The following is a 13,389-nucleotide window of genomic DNA, read 5'->3' on the forward strand; positions in this document are numbered from 1 at the left end:
TGAATCCCTGTGGTTCAGAAATTACCCCGGTCATCTGAGCCACATGCCACGGTAATGAGCCACATGCACATTCCTCATTTGCGCCTTTATGAAAATATATAGGCTGGCTTACATACTTTATTTTTTAAATTGATTGGTACAGAGACTGCACGCTGTCAGTTACCATAGCTCCAGGAATGAATGGCAATCTTTCAAATAATGAGAACTTGATTTCATAGCTCTGTTCATCATCTGTTCCGTCATTTTTCATCTTTCTTTCTTGCTCTTAAATCAAAATGAACTCTTCCCTACCCTTGAATAGATGACAAAGCTGCATGGGCGCATAAACTCTACAGAAATATCCAAATTTTCCCCTGTCCACATCATTAGCAAGCTACACCACTCCAGTTATTTCAAGAATCTGAGCAAACTTCCCTTGCCTCGGCTGTAACTTCTGCTCTGCTGCGGAACACAGGAGCAGAGGTGTGCTCAGCCTACATCCCACCCGCTTCCTCCCTCTCCCACCCCTGCCTCTCGCACCCTCCGACGTGCCCTGTGACACTCCCACCGCTACCAACCCCTTCCTTCTGCTCTTCTTCCATGAAGCAACCACCTCACTATCTTCTCTACATATTTATGGTCCTGCCACTGTTCCGGTTTCTCTCACCCTCTCCTAATGACTGTGCCATTTCATGTTCAGTGATTCTCTAACAGCACTGCATCCGCGTTTTCTCTTTGATAACATCTTGTCTTCCAAGTCCTACAAAACACCATTCTGGGAGTATATGAAGCTGTCCTAACAAAGTATGAAACAACATTTGCTTGTATGTTCACTGCTGTGATACTACACAAATACTATGTATTTGTTTGTTATGTTCACTTCTTTTTATACAACACAGCAAAAGAGCGAAAGCCTGTTAAATCACCAAAATCATCACCTAAATACATCTCCAGAGCGCTAGGAGCAGCAGCACCGATTGCCCACTGCCCCAGTTCTTCAGTCCCATTTAGCTGGTGGAAAAGCCGAGTGAAACATAGGGAGCACACGCTGCAATACGACATGGGAATCTGCCATTCTCCAGGCTCCTTGGCACTGGGCCCAGCTCTCAAAAAAAGGGCAAAGGGGGCATTTCTAGTGTGCATTGTAATCCCCACAATCGGGGTGCTATGCTCGTTTTTTAGGCAAAGGGCATTAGTTCGGAGAGGAGCTGTGTGAGTATTTGCCAGTCTTATGCCTGTGAGACTGAGTGTGTTCAGTCCCCCCAGGACTGCTTTTTAACCCTTTTCTGTCTATATAGCTTCACTCCATTTAGACGGGCCTTCTCAATACATTTCCTTATATTAAGTCATTTAGATGACAAAATCCTTGCTGTAAAATAGTTTAGGCCTTTAAAAATAAGAAATTAATCACCGGTGCAAATTCACATTTCTGCTTTTATACATTCTTCAAAACATTCTTCCTATTTTTCCTCGCTGTCACTGCTAGTAATATTAACGAATCAAACCTTTTATGCTACATTCTTCTTCTGCTAAAACAGGCCTGTGGTGTTTCAAGAATTTGAGTTTATAGTATAAACTTAACTGAACCACGTAAGGAATCTAGTAAGACAAGTCTAATACCAAAGAATTTATTTCCAGTGTAGCAAAAAGCAGTTAAAATTAGCTCAGCATTAGCTGAGTTAACTGAGCCTTTTAGTTAGTCTAGGACATATCTCTTCCTACGATTTAGCTGCCTGAGGACCATCCTAGAACTGGAAAACAGGTTTGTGCTTAAAAACCAAGGCAAAAATACAACAAACCTGAATTTATAGCAAGAAAAGATTGTGAATAGAGGTTAGTTAATGTGGTTAGGTTTAGTTAATAGCAAACACACATTTTTTAACCACATAAATCCTTTTCCTACTCTAAGCAATCTAGAAATTGCAATTTAAGCATTAGCCCCTGTAAGAGACTTGATTTACTGTATAATTGCAAAATTTCTGGCTGTAATTATAGCAATTGGAGCTGTGTAGCCCCAACCTCACAAAATCCTTTTCTTTTGCTATCAACAGGAAAAAAAAAAAAAAAAAAAAAAAAAAAAGGAGTGAATTCTTGTTAAGTTAAAGGGAAATATTAATACACAACACTCCTGCTGGTGAAGTTGCCCCTGTTGCACTATGGAAATGAATCCTGGGAATTATTTAAAATAACACAATCAGCCCGAGTTTATTTCCCCGAATAAAACGAAATCCCGTCGGAGCGTTTCTCTATTCTTCTTCATAAGGCAGACTTGATTTACTGTATAATTGCAAAATTTCTGGCTGTAATTATAGCAATTGGAGCTGTGTAGCCCCAACCTCACAAAATCCTTTTCTTTTGCTATCAAAAGGAAAAAAAAAAAAAAAGAAAAAGAAAAAAAAAAAGAAGGAAAATGAGATTTTTAGGGCTTGCTAGACCATCCTCTTGAGTACCAGAGCCACTTTCCTTCAGCAGGTTGTTTTGGGATTTAGCCCCACAGGCCCTATTGTTTTTGTTAGGAAACTGAAAGAACTGTGAGCAAATGATAGCGATTTTAGAGGAACGTGTCAAAATAATGAATAAAAATGAGTAGTTTTGAACAAATACCAAGTCACTGCTGGTCTATACGAGACTAACACAACATTATCAAATCCCATTGAAGAGGCTGAATTTGCTTTAGAAAAGCACCGTGACTCAATGAGTGGCACATTCAAGGGGAAACAAGGATATTGTGCTTGGCTCTGCCCATAGCCAGATAGCAAATCACTGACAGGTTTCTGGTTCATCTGGTGCTTCTCTTACTTATCTTCTGTCATGCCAAGGAGCCTCCTTTGTGACACAGTATGACACCGTACTTGTGTGCTTGAACTGTCTTTGTTCCCGCCCTGGACAACCTGGGGTTTTTGGAACAGAGATTTCAGCTTTCTTTGCAGTTTTAGAGACTCAGTGCAAGACATCTAGGATGTCAGTTGAGGCTCCCAAGGAGAGAACCAAAAAAAGATACCATTCACCCAAAAACATGGCAAAGAAGCCATCTGAAAGAGCACATGGGTATGGATCCAGGTTTGTGTAGCTTCAGCTGAGATAGTTTATATTATTTCTGATCAGGTAATTACCTCCCGCGTACATGGAAATACTGAAGCTTGCCCTTTGTCTTCTTATCTTTCAACCTGTTCTATTTTGAAAGATAGCTCTTTTCAGAGATTTTTTCTTTTCTCTTCCAAAACTTACTGAAGAGTTTGGAAGGTATTTGGCCTTAAGACACCTAGAAAAAGGAACTGGGAGTGTGATGGAGAAAGCTGGAGACTCTTCCCAGCCTCTGCATGGAAAAGGTTGTTGAGGAAATCCCTGCGTGGCCATTTACTCCTGCCTTCAGTGTGGTCTGGAAAGTGGTGGGGTGGAGGGAGGGACGGCGCAGCATGGCAGATGAGCCAGCTCATGATGCAGGGCTGGCCCAATGCTGACACTCGGGAGCCACAGGGCAAGTCGAGCACTGTCACACCAGGTCAAGATATTCTGGAAAGGGAGGGTCCTTTTGCCTTAGAGAGTATTTCCGAGCACGCATGCAGGGCGGGGAACGTGATGTACATGAACAGAGATGGGGAAATGGTTTAAAAGCTTGATATAAATAGAATAAGAGGAATTTCTATGAATGACAGCCATCAAGAAAATAAAAATGGGTTATTTTAAACGTGGCTAAAAGTGGACGTGGCAGACACTGGCATAACCCAGACTGAAGCTGATATGTCTGTATAATATGCAAATACAGTCTTGAATCTAGGAACTGTAGACCTTCAGGAATTTTGTTTTAAAAGGCGGGTATTGATTACATGCTTATTCTTCCATTCTTTCTCTTTCCCCCCCCAACAGTTTTATAGCCTGTTGCTTTCCCCCAACATTTCATTTTATATATTTCAGGGAAGCACCTCTCTATTTCCTCTTTTTTCTACTGTTCTTTTTATGGGACTTTTTTTCAGGATTTGAAGCTCCAGGCCTAGTCTGCAATTAAACTGACATTTAATGAAAGGATATTTACCTGGACAGACTACTGGCCTCACTTGCTGGCTCAGAGCTTGTGTTCTTGGGCTCAGCTGTGGTGAGAACCTTCCTAGGCAAGATGCTAATGTAAGATGCTCCCCAAAATTTAGAGTGTTACCTGACTCATACTCATCTGAGAAGAGTGTCAGATAAGAGAATGGTATTATCCAGGAAAAATATAAAATTAGACTTTAAGACTATGTCATATTATATGACTGGAAAAAGCATCTGGGCAGTCTTGACCAGCTTACAAACCAAATCTGAATCAAAACATTAGCTAAATTATGTAAATGTATCTTCATTGTACTGACCTGGGCAGTGCCTCCCAGCGTGCTGGTCAGGGTGACCCAGCTACAGCCTTTCCTCACTGTGAGGTTTTTGCTCTTTGTTTGCAGTGCCAAGGAGAGCCTGAGGTTGTCAAAGCAGCATTGCAGAGAAGCAACTCACCCCCTTCCAAGTGCTGGTGCCTCTAAAAGTCCCTTCATCCTTACTACTTTCTGTAACTGAAACATGTTGTGCTATGCTTAGAATTACCCTCAATCTCAGTGTTTTTGTGGCAGAGAAGTAGAACTCTGGGGATACTCAGCCCAGCAGAACTAGCAGAAAGGGAAACTTAACGAGCCTTCTGCCTGAACAGCTTTCCACAGATCTGAAAGCAGTTCACTTAGAAGTGGCATGAAGTCACAGCGGAGCACTTTACTGCGGCGTGACGCTTTCTCAGTCCCTCAGGTACAGGCAGGTCAAGCTTTTGTAGATCTGGGCGGGCCTGACGAGGAGAGGGCGGAAGGGATGTTCCCTGCATGGTCTAGCGCAGCAATGGAGCAAACAGAAAGCTCGCTCTCGCTGTAACTGTGGACATGGCACGTTCCCAGTTTTGCCTGTGCGGCACCCGGCGTACACAACACCCTGTGGCTCCACCGTGTCAACCAGCCTGCGCCTCTCCAGGCGTCGTACCCAGCTCTCCGCATGCCTGGCACCGCCAGTCGTGGCAGCAAGGAGTGCCTGCTGCCTCCAAAACGCTGGCTTTCGTGTGGGGCTTTGGCTACTACCTCCTGAAGCCACTCTTGAGATAAATTCGTCCCTGCAGCGACCAAATGCCCTTAAAAAACAATTCTCAAGTGACCCATGTCTCTACTGAATACTCAATACCAGGGTTTCTATTTCAAGAAGGTTATTTCTATTTTCATGTATATAGTATAGCCAAGCTATAATCAGAATAATTATATCCACTCACAGTCCTCTCTATAAATACTTAACACTGTCTGAGATAAGCTTTTTTAGCAACGCCAACAACTATATTTTAGCTCACAGACTGGGTTAAAATTCATACCACTTTTCAACAGATTTTTTTAAGTACAGACTTTCACTGCAATTTAGAAAGTTCCCATGGTTAGGAGGTAGTGGTATCTCAAAGTTTCATTTTCAAGTTTTGGGGTGGATAAATAAGAACATAAATTCTGTAGAATTTCATAGTTACTTATGTAATTCTCATTTCACACTTGCATAATCTAATGCGCTTTTCACTTAAAGCAGTTAAACCTGATTGATAACAACATAAATGAAACGTCCTCTTGGTTGTGTATTTAAATCAAAATTAATATGCTATAGATAAAGACAAATACATGTGTACTTATGCAAAAATAGAAAAGTATCAGGCTTTGTGCTATTTCTATTGAGTTTCTTACTTCGTGGTTGCCTTAGTTGAACAACACTTTAAAGCACATGAAGTTTTACATGCATGTGAAAGCTCACCAATATTGAACTTAACTTATATTCTTTGATTGTTTAGAAAACGTAAGACCGTTTGACATATCATCTCTAGAACTACTGATAAACTGAACAGGGCTGTGAATAGCTGTGTGCTGTTAAATTACTACATGTACCCCCAAAGGCCTACCTTTTATTCATTCCAACCCCAAAGGTAGACCCTCATGAACCTGCTGAAAATATGAGAGTCATACCCTTGATGGGTAGAACATCAATGGATGTTATTGTTAGGAAAGTATCTGAAGAAGACAGATGAAGTCTGCAGACTGACTTACATGAAGTCTTAAATATAATTCAGACCGAGGTTACAAATGTGAGGAGTTAAATAATGAAATAAATTACCATGTTTAATTCTCTCTAGGTATATTTGGATTGATAACATGTACAATAATTTTTATATAGCCACCACGATGTTGTGACATGATCACTGGCGCAGAGAGCAGCTTCCCCACTACCCGCCTTTCTGAGGCCAGCAAAGATTTCTTACCTCTCCTTTCATACATTTCAGAAACTTTATACCTCAATATCAATTACAAGACAGTAATAGTTTTCTCTCTTTTTGCCAACATACCTCGAGACCAATCCTGCTGCTTATCTCTTTTTCCAGAAAATATGGGCTAGCTGGGTATGGCAACAGAAGAGGAATGGAGGTCCTCCGAAGGTGTCCAGTGGTACTAATCCAGGAGAACTTGGGCTGAGAGGAAGTACACGGTTGGTTCACCACAGTGACAGTGGACATACGTGGTCACACAGGGACAAGACAGTGTAATGCTCCTCTCTTTAGAAAGGGTTGCGGTCACCTTTCTCACCCTGCTCCTGTAAGCAACACAGAATTAGAAACAAGAAAAGCTCTCATTGAATCAACAAGGAAGGGACTGAATAAACAGGCCAGCAAAGAGGGGTGGAGAAAATATGATTATCTGGAGAACATAACTGGCCTGATCCCAAGCCTACTGCTATTAATGAGAGGTCTTCTTCTGGCTCCGACTGGTTTTTGCAAATACTTCACATCACTTGCAAACATGAGGAGAAATGACTGAGCGTTTTACACAACCCTTCTTCTCTCATTTCCTCCCCTCTTTCTCTTGAACATGAGGTTAATCACATCTTAATCCTGTCTCTAGCCACCTGTACTGGTGCTACACAAACCTTCACAGGAGCCTGCTGTCTATCGGCCCCTAAAGGACCAGTATGACTTGAAGGAAAAAGTCTATCCTGCGTTTCAAATGCCCTCTGCCTGACATGAGGTGGTTGATGAACCTTTGGAATCTTTTTATTTCTCTGTCTTCTCCTGGCTTGCCAGCTCTCCTCACCCTGCAATCTCAGTCAAGGGGAGGGGTATAAATTATGACATAATTTAAATGAAACAACACTCCCTTTCTTCAGGTGAGTCATCTGCAGGTATTCAGAAAATGTACAGCATGAAAATCACCCCTGGTTCAGGGCATTAAGAATATGAGGTAGCTCCTTAGAGTTCCTTCGGAAAAATAAATATGGAGCACCTCTAACTTAAAATAAAGCAAACTGATTTCCTACCACTGGCAGCAGCAGATTAGAATAAGCAGATGGCAAAGCTTCCTGAGAGTTTGCTGCACAGGGTGGTGCGCTGCCACATTGCCTCGGGGACAGCCCAGAAAGCAAACTGTGATGCAAAGGGCTGTGCTTGGTTCCTCCTCTGCCCACATGGCAAAGAGCTTCCCGGGCAGCCGCGGGAGCCCAGCCTGTTGGCACAACTCCTTTTTCCAGCAGAGCAGGCAGCGAGCCAGAGCCCCACCTTTTCTCCACCTTCCCCTCCCTCAACACAGATGGGTGACAAGAGAGGAAAACAACAGTCTTGCAGAGACCCATCTTTTCATGCGATACAAGTGTCACAGAAAGGCCTTACTAACCATGAAGGTTCTAGAATATCAACCACAATCTCTTAGTAAATAGGCATGTGTCTGTAGATATTTAAAGGGATACATTGGTTCATTTTACTTTTATACTTACTCATAACCTTATGAAATATTCAAGAAAGACACAAATTTACGTATTTTTTTTTTTTCCTTTAAATGGAAGATGAGAAGTGAAAATGTAAATCCTCCTGAAATACATTAGATTAATGCCTGCAGTAACTATGGAGGTGCTTTCACAGCACTAGTTGGTATTTGAAATCTGAGTGTCACAAAAGCCACGGTGGCTTCAGTGAGCACTACTGAACGAAAATCCACATCAAAATCTTTGCAGACTTTTACTTAAAACTCATTTTTGAAAGCTGTCTACAGCTTCGTTGGAGCTCCCAAGGGAAAACAAAAAGCAAGTGAGTGACATTTCAGCTGCTCACGTGTACTTTGCATATGACATGCCAATCCACCCCAGAGGTTATGAAGCAAGGGCCTGCTCGAGCACACCCTGTAGGTGTGCACAAGAGCAACCAGCCAGGGATCTTGCAGCAACCTCTGTGTCCTAGGTCATTGCTTCTGGGAGGGTTTCTCAGGGTGCTCACTGTGAGCAGCTCTCTGCTTGTCCTCCTTGCAGGTGCAGAAGATAACCCGGGCTCCTGCCACGATGCGGGAGGGTGATGGCTCCCATCTGCAGATGTTTGTGCGTGCCCCAAACTGAGCGTTTTCTCCACTGCCCCCGTCACCACCTTGGCTCAATGCTGCTGAAACCCTTCTCTACCAGGTTGCCCAATCCCAGCTGAGCCATTGCCCAACGCACAATGTACCTCAGAAAACCAGTAGGCCTCCAATGCACTGCCACTCTGTGCAGGTATAACCTTCCCCTTCTGTGAGATTTCAGTATCACTGCATAGGAGAATATTTGTGCAACCCATTTTTAACCCTTTGGAAAAGAACACTATTTGCAAGGGCATCACTACAAAACCTCAGTACTCACCTCAGTGCCACCACATTTTCAGTTTTAAGGTGGTTACTTAGAAAATTATAAAATACAGTTTGTTTATACATTACAGTTGCATTTCCAAGCTGCTGTCTAATATAAATCTTGAAAATTACATTTGCTACCCTACTGCTTTGTGAATGCCTTATTCCTTCCTAAAGAATAAAGACTAAGCATGGCCAAACCTAGAATTTTCAGATGGATGTAAGATAGACTGTAAAATACATATATTTATGCATATATATATGTAATTTTATGATTCCACATTTTTGTTTTCATTTGGGTGGGTTTTTTTGCATACTGACTTATTTGGAAGCTCCAGATGCCTGTGGCTTCTCCTGAAACCTGACCTGGAGTACTGCATCCAGCTCTGGGGCCCTGAGCACAAGACAGCCATGGACTTGTTGGAGCAGGTCCATAGGAGGGCCACAAAGATGATAAGAGGGCTAGAGCACCTCTCCTGTGAGGACAGGCTGAGAGAGTTGGGGTTGTTCAGCCTGGAGAAGAGAAGGCTCTGGGGAGACCTTACTGCTGCCTTTCAATACTTAAAGGGGACTTATAAGGAAGATGGGGATAAACTTTTACCAGGGCCCATAGTGATAACACAAGGGATAACAGTTTTAAACTACAAAGCGAGTAGGTTTAGATTGGGCATAAGGAAGAAATTCTTTACAGTGAGGGTGGTGAGACACTGGAACAGATTGCCCAGAGAAGCTGTGGATGCCCCATCCCTGGAAGTGTTCAAGGTCAGGTTGGATCAGGATCACCTGTCGTAGTGGAAGGTGTCCCTGCCCATGGCAGGGGGGTTGGACTAGGTGATCTTTAAACCTTCCAACCCTAACCATTCTGCGATTCTTGAGTACTCAAGTGAAGATTTGGGTATCTGTGTTAGTACATCCAAGTCAGAATATCAAATTCATCATTGGCAAGCTGAGGGCATTTGAGGTCAACTCATAATGGAACCCCAGGATTCAGATCCCTTTTTCCCAATTGGAGGATTTTCAAGGGAAACAGAATAAAGTCCAACAGTGGAACCAACAAAACAGAGAGGAACTCCTCCCTTGTTTAGATTTTATCATAGAAGCTCAAAACTAAATCAGTGGTCCTGCATTGGGCTGGTAAGCAACAGTACAATCAAAAAACAGGCTGTGGAAAACTCAGGGAAGGAAATTTTGATGAGCATGATTTCCCCAACAGTCTTGTGACAATGTGTAACAAGAAAATGGCCAATGGAAGGCTTAATAACATTCCAGTTATTGGATTAAGGCTTGGAAAGGACTAATGATTGAGAAAGGGAACAGAGGAATCAGCAGGAAAACAAACCAAAACAACAAAAATTCCCCAAGGTCTTATTGCAGAATTAGGCTTTAAAATGTTTGTATCCAGCACCTCTCCCCTGGGAGGCCTCTGTTGCTACTCCCTGGGGACATGGGGCCTATCGTCCCCATAAACAGCTCTGGAAGGAGGGGTGAACTCCTTTCCCAAGTTGTCACTACCTCCTGGAAAAGAGAACAGGCTAGTTTTATTTTAATCATGATATTTGTGTTTGTAATCCCCAGCTATGCTCTAAGCAAAGCTGAACAGTTTCTACTTTTTACTTCAAATGGGAGTGAAACGCGTGGGCATGAAGAGGATGCTCAAGGGAGGCAAACGATGAAAGATCCTGCTAACACCATCATAAAAGCAAAGCTGCAGCAGGAAGCTGAAAGGACTGAAAGGACACCCTGGATAGATTTGTTACCGCCTTTGATGAGCGAGAGGTGCAAAAGTAAGCAAAGCAATTTTGAATTCCTGAGCTTGTGGCTGCTTTGATGAGCTGAAGCGGCCAAGTTGAACCCACCAGCAGTCAGAGATTTTACCTGCCACATCAGTGGGACAAGGATTTCAGCCACTTGTGAAGGACTTGTATTTTTGTCTCTGATACGCCCAGCCGTTAAAAAAAAAAAAAAAAGTAAAAACACCTAGACAGAGGAATGATCCTTAATTCAGCCCTTTTGAATCCTGAACCTGATGGCTGGGCTCAAAAAATCAAAGAACAACCCCTCCCTGGACACCGCTGAACTCCAGAGGGAAGGGAAACCCCACCAGAGAAGGGTTATTTTGCCATCCAGTGGGGTGAGGGGGAGGCAAAGAGAAAGCCCCAATAGATGTGCCCTAAATATTTTTTTTGTACGTTGTGTTACTGCTCTGGAGAGGCATTGCTGAGAAAGGGAGTTTACAAACTGGGGAAAAGGTTGGAGCTATAACAACGATATTTATAGTTTTGTAATTCATTTGTAGCTTTATGAAATGTATCTGGGTAAACGGCCATCCCAGACTAAGGCAACAGCTAATGTCCGGCCCCGGGTGCAAGGTTAGCAGTTATGCTTCACTAGCTTTGCGGAGGGCGGGGGGGGCCCAGGATTTTGTCCTGCAGACTGTTTTTTAACCTACCTCCTGGAAGGTCTGTGTCCAGTTCCCCATTCAGTTCAGTTGAGGTCAGTTCAGCTGATGGCTGTGGGCAGTTCTTAGCGTTCAAGCGCAGCAGGAGAAGTCCTGGAGCCTGTTAGCCAAGCTGCAGGAGTCACACACGTGGCTGTGCCGGGTCAGGAGCAGCCAGCCAAGAGCCAAGGGGCTCCCGGCAGAGCTGCCAGTGCCCACGGGGATGGAGCAGCCGGAGGCACGGCCACGGGGAGCTGAGCAAGCTAGCAGAGCATCGCTACATACAGCAGATTAGCACCCAACAAAATGTAGCTTTCACTTTACTGCAGGCGGCGGGACAAAGTCTAGCCTAGAAATTACTTCCTTAAAGGAAAAGACCATGAACTGTTATAGTTAAAGAATAACTGTAACAATCAGTTACTATCACTCTGCTCATCTACCTGGTCAAAATTTTGTTCTTAGAAAAACAACAACAAAAAATTTGTTAACTATTTGATTCATGTTTGCCAATAGAAAAAAAAAATAGCTACTTCGGTATAATTTTTGCAGTTGTCCAGCTGTGGCCTCAAGTCACCACTTTCAGAGCGAGTCCCTTCAATTTGAACCCAGACCCTGTTGCTGGCAGACCTGTCCCGGCAGGAGGGTTACCTCTGGACAACAGGAGCAGTGTTTCAATGCAATGACTGCACTCTTCTTATTCCAGAGGATCCTGCTACCACTGGTATGTAGGATAGAGAATATGTAGTCTGAGGATATACTAAGGCAGTGTAGTCTATCTTATGAGTTAGGGAAGCAAACAAGGAGATTCTAGGAAGAAAAAACAGCAACGTATTAAAATAATTAAATACCATCCCAAAGTCCAACAGACTCCTTGGCTCTGAGCAATTATGAATAATGCTGGGTACATGGGATGAAACTTAATTTAGGCTGCAGTTTCATAGTCACTTCAAGCTAATCTAAGTTGGCACCATTTACGAAAGAAGCAGTCTCGCCTGCCTGTCTGTCCCCAGCAAAGCTATTCCCTCTTTTTTTCCCCCCTCCTTTTCCCCCCCCTTCACACAGAGCAGCTTTATTTGTCTCCGTGTGGCATGCAGTGGGGCAGGCAGTTTACCCAGAGTGACAACCCCGCTGCTCCCAAGCACTCTTACAATTTCCCAGTGCCCCCTTCCAGGCTACAGCCATCCTGGTAACAACAGGGAAAAAACCCATAAGCGTCAGAGAAGGGGTTTGCTAACCCAGATGGGTTTCCCGGCTTGGTTTGGTTGGGGTGGGGTTGGAGGGTGGCGCAGCCACATCTTCAAGCAGTGATGAGAGTACAGCAACGTACGTACCCCAAGTACTCTGAAACGGGGGAGCTGTTAAAACACTTGGACTTGAAACACCCCAGAGTCAGCACTAATTCCGGCATTTGCTACTTTAACGCTGATTTATGTTGTTGCTGTGTAACATATTAACTTCTAGAGGTCACATGTGGTGATCCACTGGTGAATTGTCCAACTACATACTACCTATTGCAGCTGTGGAGGAAAAAAAATAATATGCTTTTTTCCCCCATATATATATATATTTAAAATTTTTGGCCCATTAAGATGTTGACACCCTTCTACTCTTGTGTTGAACTTTGGACTCTATAACAGGACATTTGCCTCAATTAATGTTTTGGAGTTGTTAATTCTACTTCTGGGAGCCCAAGCTGAACCCAGCAAACACAGGCAGAGTATGTCCCCATGTGCTTACACCTAATGCTACTTTTCCTGAAGTTTATATATGCATTTTAATGAGTGCAACCTCAGTCTCACAGCTGAACATCTATGTTTCTTTTAAGGTAATTGCACAAGACAAAACATGACAAAAATGCAACAGTCTAATTTAGGATACTTAAAAAGAAGTTACAAACAAAGGAGTGGTGAACAGAAAGTCCCCTGGGATAATTTCTGAGCTCACGTGCTCCTTTTGCAGGAAGCGGGCTCTCTCCTGCATTAGAAGAGTTGAACAACCGTAAGGCAAGTGGAACTCGGGCGTAAGTTTTATTGAGATCTGTTCTTCACTGCCAGGGATATGCAAAGGGTTCCCATATAAACAGGGACTGTTTACAGATACCTTCTCAGTAGTGGCACTCTATTGTTAAACATTAATTCTTAGGAATGTGTATGTTGTGCAACCTTTTTACGTGCTGTTTGAGTCTGTTAGCAATTTGTAAGGACGCTTTCAGTAATTTAGGATCAAAGCAGAGGTTTGGGAGAAAGTTTCCCACACAAAATAGAGGGATACAAACATTAAAGAGTAAACAATGTTTCTTTTTAGTTT

At 43.1% G+C, this 13,389-nt stretch overlaps 1 protein-coding gene across 1 annotated transcript in view; it reads right to left on the reverse strand.

The window, feature by feature from the left end:
- Positions 1 to 11,219, reverse strand: part of COBL (cordon-bleu WH2 repeat protein) — a 173,474-nt gene extending 162,255 nt beyond the window's left edge. The window contains exons 1-2 of the mRNA XM_014938726.1: positions 11,095 to 11,219; positions 6,353 to 6,597 (exon numbers count right to left, since the gene is read on the reverse strand). The gene's annotated coding sequence lies outside the window, so the exon portion shown is untranslated. The remainder of the gene's footprint in view (positions 1 to 6,352; positions 6,598 to 11,094) is intronic.
- Between the last annotated feature and the right edge of the window lie 2,170 nt (positions 11,220 to 13,389).

Source organism: Calidris pugnax, unplaced genomic scaffold, assembly GCF_001431845.1.
Source record: "Calidris pugnax isolate Ruff unplaced genomic scaffold, ASM143184v1 scaffold13, whole genome shotgun sequence".
NCBI classification, from domain to species: domain Eukaryota; kingdom Metazoa; phylum Chordata; class Aves; order Charadriiformes; family Scolopacidae; genus Calidris; species Calidris pugnax.